Source organism: Grammomys surdaster, unplaced genomic scaffold (genome assembly GCF_004785775.1).
Source record: "Grammomys surdaster isolate TR1022 unplaced genomic scaffold, NIH_TR_1.0 169, whole genome shotgun sequence".
Classification (NCBI taxonomy): Eukaryota; Metazoa; Chordata; class Mammalia; order Rodentia; family Muridae; genus Grammomys; species Grammomys surdaster.
The window spans coordinates 191,428-209,785 of record NW_021604617.1 but is presented as its reverse complement, the minus strand read 5'-3'; the positions used below and the strand labels follow the sequence as shown (position 1 = coordinate 209,785).

Sequence of the window (18,358 nt, the reverse complement as noted above, 5' to 3'; positions counted from 1 at the left end):
TTTTTGACTTTTATGAAAGATAGGCATTCAAAGTTAAAAGTATGAGATCATTTTCATTGACTGCCTGCCTCATTATTAGAAGATAGTCTTCTTCCTTAGTATACATAAAGAAAATAGATGAAGGAAGTAATCAAATTTTGAAAAGACCTTAGATTCTGTATGAATTGTTAAACATGACTACAAACAGAACTACTGATGTCCACAAAAATCTCCTGTTTTAACTGTATCAAATAACAGTTACAGTTTGCTCATGGAAGCTGTGAGATTAAGTTTTGTTCAGTGAATGACAATTATATTCAGTTGAAACCAATGGTGATAGAAAATTGCTCTATGGTATTTTCTTATGTCCTCTACACAGGATCAGTCCCAACAACTACAACTGTGTGATGGCTTTGAAATGTGCCATCGAGGAGATTAACACAAATGCCCTCATTTTACTTACCATGTCTCTGGGATACAGTATTTACAATGTTGGGCCAGGTCATGAAGAGACAATGCAAAGTTTCCTCATTTGGCTCACAGGGCAGGTCTAAACCTTGCCAAACTACAACTACAAAAGAGAGGAAAAATCTGTGGCTGTAATCAAAGGAACAACATGGGAAATTTCCTCCATAATTGAGATGTTGCTGGGACTATATACACATCCACAGGTGAGATTATATGGATAAGAATAATTAAAGCATCCTGCATTGGTGACAACATTTGAATACTGAGGAAAAACATAAATGGAGAAACCTTTGCATGTGTATGATTCAAAATATAATACTTTGGGCTTGATTATGGTCCAGGAGTCAAGAATGCATTCTGTGATATCAAGATGACAGGAATTTAGATGCCAGCACCACTTATGTCCCCATGATAGCATAACATACAGAAGTAAGTATGAAACCCAGGGTTGGAGAGAGATTCTGCATCAAGAATGAGTAAGTGGAGGAAGCCAAAGGACACCCAATATACTTCTTCCCTTCACACATTTGTATGTACATTCATACAAACAACCAATCAACTTAACAGTATTATAAAGTACATGAACTATATGCTCTGAGATTGTATCTAGATTTTTTGGTTTGACAAATATAAGAATTGCAGAATAACCTCACAAATATTTAGGATACATGTGAATATTTCAAATAATTTTCTAAGCTGGTCTTCAATATTAATGTTTATTCTAAATACAAATTTGACTTTCTATGAATTTATGTTACTGTTTTACACTCATTGATTCTATAATTTCTGGAAACTCTTCTTTCATGTTAATCCCTGTTCTCTTTTATTCAGCTCACCTTTGGACCTTTTGAACTAAATATGAATGATCCTGGGAAGTTTCCATCTCTGTATCAGATGGCCTCCAAAAACTCTTCTCTAGCCTTAGGCATGGTCTCATTAATTACCTATTTCAGGTGGAAATGGGTTGGGTTGGTCATCTCAGATGATGAAAAAGGTGTTCACTTTGTCTCAGAGTTGATACCAGAAATGGAAAGAAGTGGAGTTTGTGTAGCTTTCATGGAAATGATCCCTGTTGGCCATATGTTCAGTGTGACAAACAGTTATGTCTATAATACCCCGATTGTGAGGAACTCAGTAAAAGTAGTTATCATTTATGGTAACACTGACTCTTCTTTAGGTGTGCTCTTTAGAAGATGGGGACATATATTTACAGGAAGTATCTGGGTCACTACTTCAAAATGGGAAGCCATCATTGCTATGAGACATTTCATTCCCGATTCATTTCATGGAGCTCTCATATTTTCACAACACCATGGTCAGATTTCTAATTTTAAAAAGTTTGTAAAGGCAGTGAGCCCTTCCAAATACCCAGTTGACATTTTTCTTGCAAGATTGTGGGAGGTTTACTTTGGCTGTGCAATGTCTAATGTTACCTGTAAATCTTTAAAACAATGTTCGTCTAGAGGTTCCTTGGAATTTTTACCTTGGTACCACTTTGACACAGCAATGAGTGATGGCAGTTACCATGTATATAATGCTGTTTATGTTGTGGCTCAAACCCTTAACAAGATGCTTGTACATAAAGTAGATGTACAAGGAATGAAAAATCATGGAAAAATAAATTTTCCTCCCTGGAAGGTAATGGCTTTTCCTATGGATTCTGTACTTGTGTCACCAAGGTAACTTTTAAAAATGACATCAAAGATGGTCTCAGCATGTACCTTGGAATTCTTTATCAAAAGAGATATTTGTAGACTCTTTTAGTACTTAAAAGAAAAATCTAGACCTGGTGAAAATCATAATTAAGTTGCAATCATCATAGAAGCAAATATTAAAAACAAAGGGAAAAGGTTTAAGTGAAAGAGGCCAACAGTATCCTATTATTCTAAGGCCCTCAACTAGAATTTCTAATCTCTTTGCAGGAAGTTCTTAAATATGAACAAGGCAGGAACTGACAATTCAAGGTCCTAAATAGTGCATTGTGCATCAAATATGCTAATTCTAAAACATAAAATAAAACTGTGTCTAATATATATACTATTTTTGTTTCATTTACATTTGGTATAATAGAATGTTGGCACAAAATCCCCTTCATTGAGAAAGAGATTATTTTACTCATAATACCAGTTTAAAGATCCTCACAAGGAAGAACTGAAAGTTGCAGAGATTTGAAGCAGCTCAACACATTAACATTTACCAAGAGCAGAGAGCAATAAATATGCTGAGCTCACTCCAATATATTTGGTCCTGTTCCTGCTCAGATGACTGTAGAAATTTCAGAATCATAATTAAAACTAAACATCATAAATTTTGCTAATCAGTGCTAAAAACTAGCAGACTGATTAACAACTTCAGATTTTCTGAATAGTCTGTTCACATATTATTAGGCTGATTATGATGTTACTTTATTGTTAGTATTCTTTTTTATTTTATACATGTAATGATGCTTCCTTTTGAAATATATTTTAATGAAATTAACAAAATGACATAATTTCATACTTTGTCTTAATAATGACCATGCCTATCACAAATCATGCATCTAACTTATTTAAACCACCTACTGAAGACCATTCAGTTCATGAATCCTAGTGGAGACCAAGTAACATTGTATAAATAAATTTGTATGTAGAATATGACATTCTGAACTTCTGGAATTTTCCACAAGGTCTTGGATATAAAGTAAATGTAGGAATGTTTTCTCCGTATTTGCCACCTGCTTAACAATTGTCATTGTCTGAGGAAAGTATAGAGTGGAGTACAGGACTGGGACAGGTTGGTAGATTCTCAATTTTTCTTAGCCTCATGCTTCTCCAGAGTTAAAAGATGCCTTCACTGTTGTATTTACAAATCATTTCCCATATTCAAATATTTTCTTTGTACATTTATCATTACCAAGATTTAACATATACTTCAATGGGTATTCACAATTCTAAACATTATATGTGTTTACATATATATTTATATATGTACTATGTACGTATCCTGTTAGAGTGTTTTATGTAATCTCATCAATTAACTGAGTGTTGGTTTCATCAAAAATCTAACACTCTCATGAAATTCAGTTAGCAGATGGATTCTTATATATCCTGATATCTCTTATTTGTCAGACTCCCATGTCTGTATGCAGTGAAAGTTGTGGACCTGGATTCAGGAAATCTCTTAAGGATGGCAAGGCTCTATGTTGTTTTGATTGTACCCTCTGCCAAGAAAATGAAATGTCCAATGGAACAGGCAAGTGTATACATTTCAGATGAGGTTCTGACTTCTGTTTGTAATCTGTGGATTGAAGTAAAAACCATATACAAGTTTGTTTCAGTAATTTCCAACTCCAATAATTCCATACAAAAACATACAATCCAGTTACTGTATTTACGAGCTACATGCCTAGATTTAGCAGATCTATTGCTATATTAATTTATTTCCCAGCTATGAGACCCATTTGTACTTGTAGTGTCTACTGGCCACATCATTCTGCTCCATTTTCACTTCCTCCTCCTCCATGTGCTTTCCTTCCTTTACTTCTCTGTCTACCTGCCCGCACTCTCAAAGACTTCCATCAACACCTTCTCCTTTACTATTCCATAACTTACCCTTGCTTTTATTGACAAGTAAATAGGGAGAAGGCTTATATGAGTTCATTTGAGTATATGATTCACTGTTCGACCAGGGGACACACTTCCTCTTGAGGAAGCAGAACTAACATCAGATTACAAACAGTGTCAGGACAACCCACAATATTTCCCACTTTTATAAAGTTAAAAACAATCTTTGTCAAAGAATAAATTGAGTACAATGTAAAAATTATGTAAAATATAATGTATGATATACACATAACATCTTGTTCCTCATAATTGTCAGTTTATGTAAAGTACTCTACAATCTACACTAACTTACAGAGTTTACAATTTTGTGTCTGAATTATTTTAACTTTTATTACCACCTGCAATCCATCCTTTCAAATCTGGGATATCTTCTTTAATGATAAATAACTGAAGTTCAATTATGGGGCTATAACTAATATTCAACCCCACCACACATCTGAGAAGGAATTAAATACTACATAAATATTTATGAAGCAAACACATAGCTTCCAAACCTATACAATTTGTAGAAACAGCTGACTGCTTGGACAGTCTGCTGATTTCTTATAAAGTTGAACCATCTATATTCAGTCTGCTGGAATTATGAAGAACTAGTATACCATGTCTTAGAAGATCTTAGCAATTGACTATCCCAAATCTGTTTGTCCTATTTTTTGGAAAATATTTTTGTCTGAATAAGAATTGGGGCAATTCTTGCCCAGTGGGTACATTACCACAGTTGAATCAATTCCACCTGGAGGTAATGATACTCAATATCTTCCTTGAAGTAGAATCGGGATACTGTCAGGAGGACAAAGTCTCATAGTCAAATGAAATAATATTCTGTGGATCATGGATACATATGCTGAATTGTCAAAAACTGACTATCCTTAGCTATTTGCTAATTGAATAATATTGAACTCACTTCCTGTAATTAACTAACTTAGAATCAAATATGATCATTAGTGAGTCTTTTTGTTGTTGTTGTTGTTGCTGTTGTTTTTGTTTTCTGTTTGTTCTTTTGTTTGTTTGTTTGTTTGTTTCGGTTTTTCAAGACAGGGTTTCTCTGTATAGTCCTGGCTGTCCTGGAACTCACTCTGTAGACCAGACTGCCCTCAAACTCAGAAATCTGCCTGCCTCTGCTTCCCAAGTGGGATTAAATGTGTGTGCCACGACTGCCCAGCTTTTGTTTGTTTTTTATTTGATATTATATTTACATTTCAGATGTTATCACCTTACCCCATTACTACCTCCACCCAGGAACCCCCTACCCCATCCCCCTGCCTCCTGCTTCTATGACAATATGCCCCTACATACCCCCACTCTCACCTCTCCACCCCCGAATTCCCCCACACTCAGCGTCCAGCCTTCATGAGACCAAGAATGTCCTCTCCCACCTATGCCCAACAAGGCCATCCTCCCCTATATATACAGCTGGAATCATGAGTCCCTCCCTATGTGCTCTCAGGTTGGTGGTTTAGACACTGGAGAGCTCTGGTTGGTTGGTATTGTTGCTATCCTCATGGGTCAACAAACCCTTTCTATTCCTTCAGTCTTCTCTCTAACTCCTGCATTGGGAACCCCTTGATCAGATCAATGGTTAGCTGTGAGCATATCCCTCTGAATATGTCAGATTCTGGCAGACCTCTAAGGAAACAGCTCTATCAGGCTCTTGTCAGCATGCACTTCCTGACATCCACATCAGCGTCTACCTTTGGTGACTGCACATGAGTGGATACCCAGGTGGAATGGTCTCCAGACGGCCCCTCCTTCAGTTTCTATCCCATGCTTTGTCTCCATATATGCTCCCTTTAGTATTTTGTTACTCATTCTATGAAGGACCAAAGCACTCACTCTTGGTCTTCCTTCTTCATGAGCTTCATGTAGTCTGTGAGTTGAATCTTGACTATTTCAAGCTTTTGGGCTAATATCCACTTATCAGTGAGTGAATATCATATGTGCTCTTTTGTGATTGTGTTACCCACTCAGGATAAAAGTTTCTAGTTCCATCCACTTACCTAAGAATTTCTCAAATTGATTGTTTTTAATAGCTGAGTGATACTCCATTGTGTAAATGTACCACACATTTTTGTATCAATTCCTCTCTTGAAGGACATCTGGGTTCTTTCCAGTTTCTGGCTATTATAAATAATGTTGCTATGAACATAGTGGAGCATATGTCCTTGTTATTGTAGATGCTGGTGAGGATGTGGAGAAAGAGGAACGCTCCTTCATTGTTGGTGGGATTGCAAGCTGATACAACCACTCTGGATATCAGTCTGGCGGTTCCTCAGAAAACTGGACATAGCATTACCTGAGGACCCAGCTATACCACTCCTGGGCATATACCCAGAAGATGCTCCAACATATAACAAGGACAAATGTTCCATTATGCTCATTAGTGAGTCTTACAATCTGACTATTAACTTGCATTATTTAATCATCGTAAACAGCATGTAATAACAGCCATTAAAAGGCCTGGGTCTAAGCCTTTGTAATCTTGAATGATTTACATAGGCACTATATCTATATATGACTGACAGAACTTATTTTAAATTTTGTATCAAAATACAAAATTTTAAATGAATGAAGCTTACACTTACAATAACCTATAAATTCTATGTCAGTGTAAGAAGTTATAAGTTGCTATAGCAGGTGCTTTTACCTGCTCAGCCATCTTATCAGACTCACACATAATTTTTTGTGGGACATTATTTACCATGTATCCCAAAATCTTGAATTACAGTATATAAAAACCTCTTGTTACTCACAAGTAAAAAGAATAAAAACAAATTATAAGTTCAATTTTGCATCAAATATAAAGATTCAATCAATGTAAGATTATGGCTAAACAATAATTTGTTTAAGAGGAGATTTAATATCCCTATTTGTCTACATTTTTAATTACTATAATATTACTATATCCCTCATTTTCTATTCCACCTCTATACTTCATCTAAGAAAAAAGGAAAAAGCTGGGCGGTGGTGGCACACACCTTTAATCTCAGCACTTGGGAGGCAGAAGCAGGCGGATTTCTGAGTTCAAGAGTTCGAGGCTAGCCTGGTCTACAGAGTGAGTTCCAGGACAGCCAGGGCTACACAGAGAAACCTTGTCTCGAAAAAGCCAAAAAAAAAAAAAAAGAAAGAAAAAGAAAAAAGGAAAATGGAAAAAGAAGATGAAAGGAAAGGTAGAAATCCCTGAGGCTGAGCTTTTTAGTTTCCTCCCAATCCAAGGCTACCACATTTACAAATAATTCCTTAAATGACAACATATCTATAATTAATAAAATAACCAGAACCATTCATTCCAACTTAAGGAACTTGGATAATGATCTTCTTTTGCTTGATTCTAGTAGTATTGGAGCCAAGAATTCCCTTCTGGATACCCAAGGGAAATAGGAAATAGGCTTTGTTAAAAAATGCTAGGTGACATCATTTTCTGTCTAGTCTATAAGTGATGAGAAAGCCCAAGGCTTAGCTGAAGTCCTGACTATAACAGTATGAAAAGTTTGATGGGTGAACTAGCTGTTCTAGAAATGTCCTGGAAACAAGTCTTTAGAAGTAACAGTTACCATGTAGTTTAGGTAGAATCAATAAAGGAGCTTGAATGGCAGGGCCCAGAATCTCAGATTCTCAGAGTATGAATCTTCTCAGGGCTGTCTTTATCCTCTGCCATTCTGCAATATACAAACCTTACAAGCAACACATAGCTCTGTAAAGATATTCATATGGAACATGCAGGGTGCATGGGTCAGTTAAATAAGAACAATAAGGAAAGACACCAGCTCATGTTAAAGATTAGTTTGATCACATAATCAAACTTCAATATAAATTTCCACTTCTGCCATCTTAAAGGATGGTATGTAATATCATGTTATTAGAATTTTGTATCCAAAAGAGTTATTGGTTGAATATAGACATTTAAGTCTCAGCTAGTCCAGAAATGTCTCTGTACAGATATATACTTCAACTATCTTGTTGATCTCCTATAATAAATCAGGAAAGGTGGGATATTAATCAGAAGATACAAGTAAGGTGGCTGAAAGTCCATATAAATTGATTCTAAACTAGGAATTATGTACAGTACTTTTGGTTTTATCTCACTTTCAAGAGTCTCTTAATATAGTAACTGACTCTCAATATGCAGAAAGGGTTTTACATATAGAGACTGCTGAACATATTTGTGTTTATTCTGAATTGTCTTCACTGTTTATTTAGCTACAACAAATGATCAGGAATAGGAGTCCTACACTGTGTACAACACAGATAAGATTCCATACAGGTCTGCCAGGCTTTTAATCACAAGGTAATAATGAAACTGATCAGCAATTTATAGAAAGTGTATTAGAGGCTACAGAATTTCATTTTAAAAAGTTCACAACAAAGATTTAAAGGAAGAATCAGGGTCTGACACTTAGCAACAGGCCAATAAAACTTGCTCATTATATATCCAAACTCCATTACCTACACCAAGTACACTAAATGTACCCAAAGAAATGAAATTTAGCAAAAAGAATTCTTTCATTTACAGATTTTGGTAAAATGAAATATATGCATCATACTATAAACACATATTAAGAATTTCAATGGGCAAATGCCTTTGCTTCAGAAAAGGCTGAATCTATAATTCTACAGTTGTTATAAGTTGTGGCCATTATGTAAATCCCCTTACAAATTAAAATGGAAATTAAATTAAAATTCAGCATATGCTTCTAGTAAGAAGAAGTAGGTTTTTTACATATGATAATATAAAACATGTTACAGGCAAAACACATAATTCTAGAAGACAAGCAATTGTAGAGAGAATAATCATACTCTTAAAGAGATGCTTAGCCCTTCCTCCCCTGCCTGATCCTTTGGGCTGAGGCAGACAGAGTTGGTCTGCTCCTGTCCTGTGGAGATACTGAATTCTGAGTCATCCTAGAGGAGCAACTGCACTCAGAACAGAAGGTAAGAACTCCATCTCACTCCCTAAGCCCCAGAGATACATCTGGGAGCCAGGGACATTCAGGACACAGCAGCTACCCAAACCCTGCCCCTCCAGAATTCCACTTCCCTTCTGCCCCTGCCTGGTACTTTGGGCTTGGGCAGACATAGAGTTAGTCTGCTCCTGTCCTGTGAAGATACTGAATTCTGAGTCATTCTAGAGGAGCCACTGCACTCAGACCAGCCATTAAGAACTCCATCTCACTTCCTAAGCCCCAGAGATACATCTGGGAGCCAGGGACATTCAGGATACAGAAGCTACCCAAACCCCACCCCTCCAGAATTCCACTTCCCTTCTGCTCCTTCCTGGTCCTTTGGGCTGGGGCAGACACAGAGTTGGTCTGCTCCTGTCCTGTGGAGATACTGAATCCTGAGCCATCCTAGAGGAGCCACTGCACTCAGAGCGGCCGAGGAGCCACTGCACTCAGAGCAGCAGACACCAAGGTGGTTTGCACTTGGGGGACATTGTATCCTGAGCCATCCTAGAGGAATCATGGACACAGAGCAGGATTTCCAGATCCAAGAGGTGGCCTGAGTCCCAGGAGTTCTTCCACTCAGGAGATTAGGATCATAAGAACACAGAGACATCTGGACTCTGAGGAGCACTGCAACAAGCAAGATAACTGGAAATACAGACTCCAGTCTTACACAGTGAGGGCAGGTAACACTAGAGTTAACCAGATGGCGAAAGGCAAGCACAAGAACATAAGCAACAGAAACCAAAGCTTCTTGGCATCATCAGTACCCAGTTCTCCCAATATAGGAAGCCCTGAAAACCACATCACACCTGAAAGGCAGGATTCAGAATTAAAATTACTTCTCATGATGATGATAGAGGATTATAAGAAGGAATTAAGTAACTCCCTTAAAGAAATACAGGAGAGTACAAGTAAACAGATAGAAGCCCTTAAAGAGGAATCACAGAAATCCCTTAAAGAAATGCAAGAAAACACAAAGAAGGAATTAAACAAAAACATTCAGGATCTGAAAATGGAAATAGAAACAATAAAGAAAGCTCAAAGAGAGACAACCATGGAGATAGAAAACCTAAGAAAGAGATCAGGAGTCATAGACGCAAGCATCACCAACCAAATACAAGAGACAGAAGAAAGAATCTCAAATGCAGAAGATACGGTGGAAAATATTGACACAGTTGTCAAAGAAAATGCAAAATGCAAAAAACACCTAACTCAAAACATCCAGGAAATCCAGGACACAATGAGAAGACCAAACCTAAGGATAATAGGTATAGATGAGAATGAAGAGTCCCAACTTAAAGGGCCAGTAAATATCTTCAACAAAATTATTGAGGAAAACTTCCCTAACCTAAAGAACAAGATGCACATAAACATACAAGAAGCCTACAGAACACCAAATAGACTAGACCAGAAAAGAAATACCTCCCGTCACATAATAATCAGAACATCAGATGCACAAAACAAAGAAAAAATACTAAAAGCAGTAAGGGAAAAAGGTCAAGTAACATATAAAGGCAGACCTATAAGAATTACACCAGACTTCTCACCAGAGACTATAAAAGCCAGAAGAGCCTGGACTGACATCATACAGATCCTAAGAGAACACAATTGCCAGCCCAGATTACCATACCCAGAAAACTCTCAATCACTATAGATGGTGAAACCAAGATATTCCATGACAAAACCAAATTTGCACAGTATCTTCTCACAAACCCAGCACTTCAAAGGATAATTGATGGAAAACGCCATCACAAGGAGGGAAACTACAACCTAGAAAAAGGAAGGAAGTAATCTTCCAACAACCCCAAAAGAAGTTAACTATACAAACATAATTCTACCTCTAATAACAAAAATAACAGGAAGCCACAATCATTTTTCCTTAATATATCTTAACATCAATGGTCTCAATTCCCGAATAAAAAGATGCAGACTATCAGACTGGATAAACAAACAAGACCCAGAATTTTGCTTCATACAAGAAACGCACCTCAGTGACAAACACAGACACTGCCTCAGAATAAAAGGGTGGAAAACAATTTTCCAAGCCAATGGCCCCAAGAAACAAGCTGGAGTAGCCATTCTAATATCAAATAAAATCGACTTTCATCCAAAATTAATCAAAAAAGATAAGGAAGGACACTTCATACTCATCAAAGGAAAAATCTACCAAGGTGAACTCTCAATTCTGAACATCTATGCTCCAAATGCAAGGGCACCTGCATACATAAAAGAAACTTTACTAAAGCTCAAAATACTTTGACATTAACAGAAGTTATGAACCAAATGGACTTAACAGACATCTATAGAACATTTCATCCTAAAACAAAAGAATATACCTTTTTCTCAGCACCTCATGGTACCTTCTCCAAAATAGACCATATAATTGGTCACAAAACAGGCCTCTACAGATACTAAAAGATTGAAATAATCCCTTGCATCTTATCAGATCACCACGGAATAAGACTGGTCTTTAATAATGACAAAACCAATGGAAAACCAACAGGCACATGGAACTGAAAAACTCTCTACTCAATGATGACTTGGTCAAGGAAGAAATAAAGAAAGAAATTAAAGACTTTTTTAGAATTTAATGAAAGTGCGGACACATCATACCAAAACTTGTGGGATTCCATGAAGGCAGTGATAAGAGGAAAACTCATAGCTCTAAGTGCCTACAAAAAGAAACTGGAGAGAGCACAAACTAACAACTTGACTGCACAACTAAAAGCTCTAGAACAAAAAGAAGCAAATACACCCAAGTGGAGTAGAAGGCAGGAAATAATCAAACTCAGGGCTGAAATCAACCAAATAGAAACAGAAAGAACAATACAAAATATCAACAAAACCAGGAGCTGGATCTTTGAGAAAATCAACAAGATAGATAAACCCTTAGCCAGATTAACCAGAGGGCACAGAGACAGTATCCCAATTAATAAAATTAGAACTGTAAAGGGAGACATAACAACAGAAACTGAAGAAATTCAAAAAATCATCAGATCCTACTACAAAGGCCTATACTCAACAAAACTGGAAAACCTGGATGAAATGGACAATTTCCTAGACAGATACCAGGTACCGAAGTTAAACCAGGAGCAGATAAACCATCTAAATAGTCCCATAACCCCTCAGGAAATAGCAGCAATCATTAAAAGTCTCCCCACTAAAAAAGCCCAGGACCAGATGGTTTTTGTGCTGAATTCTATCAGACCTTCAAGGAAGACCTAATACCAACTCTCTTCAAACTATTCCACAAAATAGAAACAGAAGGAACACTACCCAATTCATTCTATGAAGCTACAATTACACTCATACCCAAACCCCACAAGGACCCAATAAAGAAAGAGAACTTCAGACCAATCTCCCTTATGAACATCGATGCAAAAATACTCAATAAAATTCTAGCAAACAAAATCCAAGAACACATCAAAACAATCATCCATCATGGTCAAGTAGGTTTTATCCCAGGAATCCAGGGATGGCTCAATATTCAGAAATTCATCAATGTAATCTACTATACAAACAAATTTAATGAAAAAAAACCACATGATCATCTCACTAGATGCTGAGAAAGCATTTGACAAAATTCGACATCCCTTCATGATAAAAGTCTTGGAAAGATCAGGAATTCAAGGCCCCTACCTAAACATAGTAAAAGCAATTTATAGCAAACCAGTTGCCAACATCAAGCTAAATGGAGAGAAACTTGAAGCAATCCCACTAAGATCAGGGACTAGACAAGGCTGCCCACTCTCCCCCTACCTATTCAATATAATACTGGAAGCCCGAGCCAGAGCAATTAGACAACAAAAGGAAGTCAAAGGGATATAAATAGAAAAGAAAGAAGTCAAAATATCACTATTTTCAGATGATATGATAGTATACTTAAGTGACGCCCCAAACTTCCACCAGAGAATTCCTTTTTTTTTTTGTACCATGTCTTTTTTTTTTGATATTTTATTTACATTTCATATGTTATCCCCTTACCCCATCCCCCACCAACCCGGGAACCCCCCATCCCCTTACACCTCCACCTTCTTCTCTGTGGATGTAACCCCCACCCACCCCCCCACTCCCACTTCCCCACCCTCAAAATTCCCACCCCCTGGGGCGTCCAGCCTTCATGAGGTCAAGGATCTCATCTTCCACCTGTGCCCAGCAGGGCCCTCTACTCTTACATATTCAGCTGAAGCCCTGGATCCCTCCATAAGTGCTCCCAGACTGGTGGTTAGGACCCTGGGAGCTATGGTTGGTTGGTATTGTTGCTTTCCTCTTGGTGCCACAAACCCTTTCAGCTCCTTCAGTCCTCATTCTAACTCCTCCATTGAGAACCTCATGATCAGTTCAATGGCTAGTTGTGAGCATCTGCCTCTGAATATGTCAGACTCTTGAAGGCCTCTGAGGAGACATCCATATCAGGCCCTTATCGGCATGTACTTCCTGACTTCCACATCAGCATCTACCTTTGGTGACTGCATATGGGGTGGATACTCAGGTGGAAAGGTCTTCAAACGGCCCCTCCTTCAGTTTCTGTCCCTCACTTTGTCTCCATGTTTGCTCCCTTGAGTATTTTGTTGCTCCTTCTAAGAAGAACTGAATCACCCCCACTTGGTCTTACTTCTTTATGAGCTTCATGTGGCCTGTGAGTTGCATCTTGGGCATTTCAAGGTTCTGGGCTAATATCCAATAATCAGTGAGTGAATACCATGTGTGTTCTTTTGTGATTGGCTTACTTCACTCAGGATGATAATTTCTAGTTCCATCCATTTACCTAGGAAACTCTCGAATTCATTGTTTTTTAATAGCTGAGTAATAATCCATTGTGTAAATATACCACATTTTTTGAATCCATTCCTCAGTTGAAGAACATCTGGGTACTTTCCAGCTCCTGGCTATTGTAAATAAGGCTGCTATGAACATAGTTGAGCATATGTCCTTGTTATATGTTCGAGCATCTTCTGGGTATATGCCTAGGAGTGGTATAGCTGGATCCTCGGGTAATGCTATGTCCAATTTTCTGAGGAACCGCCACACTGATTTCCAAAGTGGTTGCACCATCTTGCAGTCCCACCAACAATGGAGGAGTGTTCCTCTTTCTCCACACCCTCACCAGAAAATTCCTTAACCTAATAAACAACTTCAGCAAAGTGGCTGGTTGTAAAATCAACTCAAACAAATCAGTAGCCTTCCTCTACATGAAAGATAAACAGACTGAAAAAGAAATTAGGGAAATGACACCCTTCACAATAGTTGCAAATAATATAAAATACCTTGGTGTGAATCTAACCAAGCAAGTGAAAGACCTGTATGACAAGAACTTCAAGTCTCTGAAGAAAGAAATTGAAGAAGATCTCAGAAGATGGAAAGATCTCCCATGCTCATGGATTGGCAGGATTAATATAATAAAAATGGCCATCCTGCCAAAAGCAATCAACAGTTCAATGCAATCCCCATTAAAATCCCAACTCAATTCTTCACAGAGTTAGAAAAGGAAATTCTCAAATTCATATGGAATAACAAAAAACCCAGGATAGCGAAAACTATTCTCAACAATAAAAGAACTTCTAGAGGAATCACCATCCCTGACCTCAAGCTGTACTACAGAGCAATAGTGATAAAAACTACCTGGTATTGGTACAGAGACAGGCAGGAAGGTCAACGGAATAGAACTGAAAACCCAGAAATGAACCCACACACCTATGGTCACTTGATCTTTGACAAACGAGCTAAAACTGTCCAGTGGAAAAAGGACAGCATTTTCAACAATTGGTGCTGGTTCAACTGGAGGACAACATATAGAAGAATGAAAATTGATCCATTCTTATCTCCTTGTACAAAGCTCAAGTCTAAGTGGATAAAGGACCTTCACATAAAACCAGATACAATGAAACTAATAGAAGAGAAGGTGGGGAAGAGCCTCGAATACTTGGACACAGTGGAAAAGTTCCTGAACAGAACACCAATGCTCTAAGATCAAGAATTGACAAATGGGACTTCATAAAATTGCAGTTTCTGTAAGGTTAAAGGACACTGTCAATAGGACAAAACTACAACCAACAAATTGGGAAAAGATCTTTACCAGTCCTTCATCTGATAGAGGGCTCATATCCAGTATATACAAAGAACTCAAGAATTTAGACTCCAGACAACCAAATAACCCTATTAAAAAATGGGGTATAGAGCTTAACAAAGAATTTTCAACGGAAGAAACTCGAATGGCCAAGAAGCACCTAAGGAAATGTTCAGTATCTTTAGTCGTCAGGGAGATGCACATTAAAACAACCCTGAGATTCCATCTCACACCAGTCAGAATGGCTAAGATTAAAAACTCAGGTGATAGTAGATGCTGGCGAGGGTGTGGAGAAAGAGGAACACTCCTCCATTGTTGGTGGAACTGCAAGACTTTGCAACCACTTTGGAAATCAGTGTGGCGGTTCCTCAGAAAATTGGACATAGCATTACCTGGAGGATCCAGCTATATCACTCCTAGGCATATACCCAGAAGATGCTCGAACATATAACAAGGACATATGCTCAACTAAGTTCATAGCAGCCTTATTTATAATAGCCAGGAGCTGGAAAGAACCCAGATATCCTTCAACTGAGAAATGGATTCAAAAAATGTGGTATATTTATACAATGGACTATTACTCAGCTATTAAAAACAATGAATTCGAGAGGTTCCTAGGTAAATGGATGGAACTAGAAATTATCATCCTGAGTGAAGTAAGCCAATCACAAAAGAACACACATGGTATTCACTCACTGATTATTGGATATTAGCCCAGAACCTTGAAATGCCTAAGATGCAACTCACAGGCCACATGAAGCTCATAAAGAAGTAAGACCAAGTGGGGGTGATTTGGTCCTTCTTAGAAGGAGCAACAAAATACTCAAGGGGGCAAATATGGAGACAAAGTGAGGGACAGAAACTGAAGGAGGGACCATCTGAAGACCATTCCACCTGAGTATCCATCCCATGTGCAGTCACCAAAGGTAGATGCTGATGTGGAATTCAGGAAGTGCATGCTGATAAGAGCCTGATATGGATATCTCCTCAGAGGTCTTCAAGAGTCTGACATATTCAGAGGCAGATGCTCACAACTAGCCATTGAACTGATAATGGGGTTCTCAATGGAGGAGTTAGAGTGAAGACTGAAGGAGCTGAAAGGGTATGCAGCACCATGAGGAGAGCAACAAAACCAACAAACCACAGCTCCCAGGGTCTAAACCACCAGTCTGGGAGCACTTTGGTAGGGATCCAGGGCTTCAGCTGAATATGCAAGAGTGGAGGGCCCTGCTGGGCATAGGTGGAAGAAGAGATCCTTGACCTCATGAAGGCTGGACGCCCCAGGGGGTGGGAATTTTGAGGGTGGGGAGGTGGGAGTGGGGGTGTAGGTAGGGGTTACATCCACAGAGAAAAAGGAGGAGGAGTGAGGGGATAGGGGGTTCCTGGGTGGGTGGGGGATGGGGTAAGGGGACAACATATGAAATGTAAATAAAACATCCAATAAAAAAAAAGAGATGCTTAGCAAACAAAAGGGGCAACAATGAACTCCAGAGATGGATTACATACTACTTTATCAACCTTACATTTTTAAATTCTGATGAACAAAAACTTTGGATTCTGAAAGACATTGGATTGTGGGAAAATCTGCTAAACTAAACCAGCCAGCTTATTTTAAGGGGATTCTAACACCATAATGGAAATCAGGAAATGAGTTACACTGGGAAACATGATATGCCGATATCTTCACAGGAAAACAAAAGCTATGTTTTCTTTTCAAGTTGATATAAATCACACATGACAAAGGGAAACTTCCTGAAGACCTTGACTTCAAACATGGAGAGGATTGACAAGATCAAGTATATATGTGATGTATATGTGCTGATGTATATGTCCCGGTACAGCGAGACAGCTCTGTAACTTAAACTTAAATGTCTATGTATGGCCAAACAATAGAATTGCACAGACTATATTCTTTTTTATTAAATATTTTATTTCTTTGCATTCCAAATGTTGCCTCCTCCCAGAGTTCTTCATCTCAGCCCCCTCTCCTATGCCTCTGAGATTGGACTCCCCCTAGATTTCAGGTTGCTAGTTTTTATAAATAATCAAAACTATAACTCCTTGTGATAACACACATTTGGTGGGTTTGTATGATTATAAGTTATATTTTATTCAGCTTATTCTCACACAATTACATAGAATTTAACATTTGGAATCTGTAAACAGGTACCTATGGGAAACCTTCTTGAAACTGCATTATCATCACATTAAAAGGATTAATCTCTCATAGGGTCACCTTCCCAGTGCCCAGTAGTATTCCTGAAATAGGTAAGATACTAATAGACAGTGTATTTTTCTTAAGAAATTCAGGGCATGTGACGCGCGTGTAATCATCTCGCCAGCAAGAACGCATGCAGACATACATCAGGATCCTTCCGCAGCAAAACATTTATTCCAAAACCAAAATGGAGGAAGACCCCAGGCCCGGAAAAGGCACTGTTTATATACCCTTGGAGCGGTGTATTCACCTCTGATTGGCTGCTTACTCGTTGCACACCAAAATGCCGTGGGATGGGCTTTGACTTTGGCACGCTTTTACCATAGCACATGCGCAGTTTACTTGTTTACTAGGAGGAGCACCGGATGCCAGCGCAGTCTTGCAATGGTGAATTCTGCCAGCACAAGCCGCAGCTTCCTACATCTCCCCCTTTTTTGTTTTATTACAGAGGGTGGTAGTTGGGATCCCTGGTAAGGTTTCGTAACTCCCATATTTGGGGGTCTCACAGCAGGTCTGAGTCTCTTTGGAGGGCGGTGCTCAAACTCTTACCCGTCACTGGGCCAGCCTCCCCACCAGGGGCTGTCCTGTCTTAGGTGGCCGAGGCTTATCCGTCCGCTCCGTTATTGACTTACCAGACCTACTATCCATGGAACGAACACCTTAGTGGGCAGGGAATGCATATAGATACGTTTGAGGCTTCATCTGCCCTTGGCCTGTCTGGCACAGTACCAATATGACTCAAACTCAAGCCCGACCAAGCAAATTCCATCATGGGGGAATAAGCGATCAAGGACTAATAGTTTAAGATGGTCTCCCTTACCCTACCAGGTGAAATGGAAACAAGTCCTCTGGGTGCAAGGGCTAAGGGAAACAGAAAGAGATGCAAACACCCATCCCTGTGCAATGGAGTCATCTCCTAGGGGTGCAAGGGCTGTTTGCCTCAAAATTCAGGTACCACAGCTACACAGACAAGGACCAGTCAGGCTAAAACTCCTCACCGACCCAGTGCAATGGGCAAATCCCTTGGGGTGCAACGGCTGATGGCCCAACATTTAGCACCACCACTAGTGAGGGGGAGACT

General features: G+C 38.8%; 1 pseudogene; it reads left to right on the top strand.

Annotated features, from left to right (window-relative positions):
- Positions 1-18,358, top strand: part of LOC114620647 — a 39,405-nt pseudogene that overhangs the window by 9,906 nt on the left and 11,141 nt on the right.